Here is a 6,000-nt window from a genome sequence, read left to right on the forward strand (position 1 = left end):
GTTGGTAAACCAAAACCCAGTCTAATCACCCCAAGCTGATATAATTCAGTTTTAAATGTAAATGTATGATGACACTGTGCTGTATCGTAACCTTTATTTTCTTTTCTCTAACCTAGGTCACCTACACCCAAACCATCCCTCACTGACAAATGATGGATATCATATAAAGAAAACAGATCTACAGTGCTGGAAATAAGCAATGGATATCAACTATTAAAAAGTATCCATGTTACTTTACCAAGCAAAACACTAGAGATTAGAGGCATGATTTATTATTAACTGAACCCAAACAGAGAATAAAGCATTTGAGAGGTGCTTCCTGTAATCTCAATATCAGCATAAGAAAGTGCTGTCGCATGGCCTGCCTTTATATATTGCACTAAATGCAAAAAAATGATGAGACGCATACTGCACGGACTGTAACAGAAGACCAGAAGTATATCTTTAAAATCTGGAGTTATTGGAAGTTATGTGGAATCACAAAAGCAAGTTTCTGTGAAATCCAGGAACAATTTCCCGTCTAACTCTCATTGTAATTGAACCCTAGTGATTCCAAACCACTACATTACTGAAATGATTTCACTGGTAGAGATATCCCTCTTGTCCTGCTTCTACTGTATATGTGTAATATGCACTCAGATGTGAAACATGATGCTAATATTGGAACAGTATCCAATAATTCTGCCGCTGTTCCGATACTTTCTCCTAAATTCTTGTTAATTTCTACATTAAGGTAAAGGTATAATTGTGTAGCAATTCTTATTTTTAAAGCAGCTCTTTTAAAAAAATGAGCTCCAGTGTTGCCTAAGATGTGCAAGGCTCAAGATTTACAATTTGCCTTATTACAGTGTACATACATGTGTGTCAAATTAACAACCCAGTCTCAAGGAAGTTTGTGGCGTAGGCACGAAATTTGGAATCTATAACTGGTGTCAAGGACAAGAATTTCTATATTTTTTCACGTCACTCAGCACAAACTTTTTGTGTGTCACTCAGCATGACTTTTTTTCGTGTCACCAGCACGTCTTTCAATACACAGACCGCATGTGTATGTACATGTGTGTGTGTATATATATATATATATATACAACCTGATATCAAAATAAGTCGTAAATATCTTGGCTAACCAACATCTCACCCCAAACCGTAAAATCAGCTGCAAAGGTAGCTAAAAGCGTGAGTTTCACGAGGTGGCAAAGCAACGATATATGGCTACCCTAACCCTGCCCATAAACCTAACGTCACAGGTGCAAAGTCAAATCATAACAAAACAGCCGAATGAGATCGTAGGAAACTGGAATTCACACAAAATGGGTATGTGTTTTTGGATAATGTTTGATGTCACGATATCCCTTGAGACTGTGTTGCAAATGTTTAATGGTTCACTTAATGATCATACAATGGTTGCAGGTATGCAAGTACAAAAGAGACTCTAGTGTAGGACAAAAAATATGCCAGAGTCTAATCTTTGAGTAAATATACAGGCTATATACTGTATATTCTACAGGAGTCATTCTACAGAAGTGGTGCAAAATGCTGTCCAACCAAATTCATTATATGTTTCTTTATTATTTGGTCATAGTAATCCATAATTGTTTTTATTTTATAAACTATTACTTTTATTTAATTATTCACTGACTGTGACTACTGAAGGTGTGTAGCCCCTGTAGCATATGCTAGCCTACTTCTTGTTAGTTATTAATATTACAGGGACAATCAATAAAAGTGATTAGGTAACTGACTGTGTTTGACAGTTTGACCATATACAGTATATTCTACAGGAGTCATTCTGCAGAAGTGGTGCAAAATGCTGTCCCCCATACATGTTTTAAAAAAGACATATAGTCACACCTAAACTTCACAAAGTTAATTTGCTGTAAGAGGCAAAATAAATAAAAAATTTAATAACTTTACACTTTGTTAAATATAGTTCTTTATGTGTTCTTCTCTATTGAATGGAATGTGTCCCCCAGTCTAACCCTCTAAATTTGACCTAAAAATAATCCACTAAATGATTTTTAAAAATTTCAGTTAATTTAAGGAAATAAATTAATTCAATTAATTATTATGGGATTTAACTGACATTTTTACTGCTCTCTTATTTTTTTAGTAATTTGTTTAGATACCCAAATTGCTGTTTTTTGTCGATGGGCTCTATGCACGGTGGTGCATGACGTATTTCTGGTGAAAATAATCAGTACCCTCGATTACTTCTGCCGATCGTAGAGTTCTGTGCTACTACAGGAACTATCGTCACTTAAACAGCCAAAATAGCCACGGCTAATTTAGGCTAATATAGATACAGTACATATAGATATGTATTTATGTTTATTTAATGTTATAATGACATCTAAACTTATGACAGTATCATTTCAAATACAATAGAACAGCACTTCTACCACTGCTATGTCTCGCAGTGTATAGCATCTGTTATATTTAACTATTTTCTCAGTTTCCCATTTCTCTCTGCTTTAAGTCTCCCCAACCGGAAACTGAAGAGGGTTTTTGCATTAAATGCGGAAGTCTCTCTGAATTGATGAAATACTTGGCCACACCCCAAACCGTATGACCAGTAAAACAGATCAAGGATTTTTCCCACACAGGATCACATGGTAAATAGATAACCTTTAACATTTTTTTGGGGGGGGGGTGCTATTAAGTCAGACTGACCAGTGTTACATTTTTCAAAAGTTGTGAAAAAAATTTCAGTGTAGCCATAGCAAATGTAAACATTTAAGATACTAAGCAATGCAAATATATAATAAATAAAGAAAGACAATGTAAAAAAAATGTCAACCTCTTGGATTTATATAAATTCTGTAGAATGACCAATATATAAACTGCCATTTAAAAGATTAGGGTCACTTACACTAGCTTTATTTAAATATATTTATTTTTTAAATAATAGTAAACTCCTGGAACAAATTTAATGACTTGATGTATGTTATGACAAAAAAAATCTAAATAAATGAAAGCTCTGTTATATTCTATCAATGGACATAAAAACTAAAAGTCCTAAGGTATTATCCTGTGATAAGTTTTAAAGAGCATTAAATAGGTTTCCAGCTATTGTGAGCTCTTTTCTGTATATTTGTCTTTGTTATTTGGTCATAATATCCATAATTGTTTTTATTTTATAAACTTCACTATTACTTTTATTTAATAATTAACTGACTGTGACTACTAAAGGTGTGTAACCCCTGAAGCATATGCTAGCCTACTTCTTGTTAGTTGTCTTATCAATATTAAAGGGACAATCAATAAAAGTCCCATGACCAAGTCCCATGATGTAAGGACCCTATTGAAGCTGCTCTGCTTATTAGAAGGAAAACGCCTTTGTTGCCATACAGTGTCATTAATCCCTTTGAGAAGCACATCATATCATTTGAATTCAGTCAACTTTTATAGCACCACTTTTAACTCTTGGTATCATGCAAACAACAGAATGTTTTAATATTAAATTGCAAAAAAAATCCAAAATTTATTGGGAAAACTATTTCCTAAATATGCAATAGAATGGTTAAACTAAAAGATGCCAGCAAGATACAAAATGCAAGCAATTTTTTAAATATGACATGAGGATAAAGAATATATGTGCATGCACATGCAGTTTTTTTAAGTGTTAAAATTACAATTAAATGTTCTGCTTGAATGTACTGTTTGTATTTGTTTATGCGTGATGTATTCACTTTGTTTTGCTTTTATGTGTTTTTTAAAACACTTTGGAATGTTTGGCAACTTGTAGCAAGAAATATAGCAACAATGTATCCATTATCTGTTTGCATTTGATCTAGTCCATCTCTGTACTTCATGGATACTATAACAGTATCCCATTACTTGTATACCAGCAGGAATTTGAAATACAGTTTATTGATCTTCAAGCTATGGTTTGAACTGCAAAGGGAAACTATTTATACTCCTGTTTACTACATAATGATTTAAATACAGTATTAAGGCAATAGCATAATGCCTATAGGAATGCAAACTGCACACTTGCACAGAAAGTTTTTATTACATCTTTTAACATAATTATATTAGAATGCTTTGGACTTAATATAAATGTATGACCTGCTGTTTGGGTATATGGTAAAACATTACTGTTATTGATATACTTACAGCATCTTAAAGGCTATATGGTGAAAATATAGGAGCTTTCAAAATGTATTTATTTTAATTTATTTTTATGGCTAGGTCTTTTAGATTTTAAACCTCTATAAAGAAGCATTGTACAATGTACACCAGCTCAAGATACATGTACATAATAATAAATAAAAACTCAAAATGCCTTAGCGTGGTCATTTCCTGATCTTATACTAGCCTATACACTCTCTAGTACAAAACTGTTTTGGGTTTACGTAACAAAATGTTAAAGGTGCTGTGTGTAATCTTTTGTGCCATCTAGCGGTGAGGTAGCGAATGCAACCAACCACTCACGCCACTCCTCCCGTTCGGAGCACTACAGAGGCTGAGAGAAGATTATACAGTATTTACAAAACATGTTCTGTAGAGCAGTTCGACTGTTTAGGGCTATTGTAGAACAACATGGCGACGTGGCAACATCCCATGCAAGGGAACCTGCGGTGTATGTAAATAGAAACAGATCATTCTAAGGTAAGAAAAACAGAACACTTTATTGTGTAAGGTCTTTATACACCTCTGAACACATATTTATGTATATTGTATTGCATTTTTGTCAATAGATCCTCCAAAAAAACTACACAATGGTCCTTTAAGGTATAATAGCTGTCACTGGGGTTGTGGGGTTATTTTTTGTACTGCTACAAGTACAGAACAAAATGCTGCATTTTTGGGTACATAATTTTACCCTTAGGACAAATTGTGTATCTTATTGCTATTGCTAAATTATAATCTACTGTATCTAGAAGGCTTTTCTCAAAGCAGGTGTACAGGAAATAAATTCATAAAATAACATAAAAAGTACTGTGTGACGAGGGAGGCGGGACGAGAGCCGTGAGGGAACGACGCGAGGCCGGTGGCGCGAGTAATGAGATAATGAGTGTCAGCTGTGCATTACACCGGTCTCGCATCTCTCACGGATGAGTTCCGGAAGCATAAGAGGAGGAGCGACAGGAAGGTACAACGAGAGAGGACCAGGCCTGGACATTGTATGTGTTTTAGTTATGTTTGTGTAGCCGGCAGTCGACCGTGAGTAGGCTGCCGGCAATTTACTTTGGTTTATGCTTTGTTTATTTTATTACAAGTTTATTTAATGTTCGCTGGTTCCCGCCTCCTTCCTCCCTTACTTTGAACATTGTTACATACTGAAAGTTGCCGAAATCCTCGCACAGGAACACATGTGGCCAATATCGTCCAGTGACATACCAAAACTTTAGATCCTGTACCACAAGGTATGCATTCTTGTTTTGAAAGCTTTTGGTGTTGCTTTGCTCATCCATACACTGAGGGTTGATATTTTTTAGACTCAGTTGTAGGGGTGGGAGAAAAAATCAATATACGTAGATTCAACGTGCTAGCGATTTGAATCGAATCACAAATTTCAAAAATCTTTTTTTAACGTTACAATCACAGCAGAGCATACGAGCAGGAGAGAAAACCAAATACATTCTAAAGGACTAAAGGACTAAACTGCAAGATAAACGGAATACATTTTTGGATGGTCTTTCTCTGCATCTGATCTGTGCAGTGAGTGAGCGGCTGGGAGAAACAGCGCATTCAATATACTATACCGCAGCTGACTTGTCAGTAAGTGCAAAATAGCGGTTCCCAAAACCTGTCACTATTTAAGGTGCAGGTATGGTCCGTCCGCGTGTTGCCCGTATGACATAATTTTCGTCATCAGGAGGGTCCGTGGTCGTCCGCACACCCCGTCTGCGAGCAGCCCATTTTTTGAGACCGCGCACACGTGACACGTACAACAGAGCATGCGCGAGAATAGTGCACTAGTCCACTAAGAGGCAATACACACACAGAAAGTGTGCCGTTGTCGAAGAAGAACAATACAAAACCAACAGGGCACGC

At 35.7% G+C, this 6,000-nt stretch overlaps 1 protein-coding gene across 1 annotated transcript in view; it reads left to right on the plus strand.

Moving 5' to 3' along the window:
* Positions 1-4,280, plus strand: part of ank1a (ankyrin 1, erythrocytic a) — a 371,228-nt gene extending 366,948 nt beyond the window's left edge. Inside the window, exon 44 of the mRNA XM_057351699.1 lies at positions 117-4,280. The gene's annotated coding sequence lies outside the window, so the exon portion shown is untranslated. The remainder of the gene's footprint in view (positions 1-116) is intronic.
* Positions 4,281-6,000: the final 1,720 nt, after the last annotated feature.

The sequence above is a fragment of the Triplophysa rosa genome, linkage group LG2 (genome assembly GCF_024868665.1).
Source record: "Triplophysa rosa linkage group LG2, Trosa_1v2, whole genome shotgun sequence".
NCBI lineage: Eukaryota > Metazoa > Chordata > Actinopteri > Cypriniformes > Nemacheilidae > Triplophysa > Triplophysa rosa.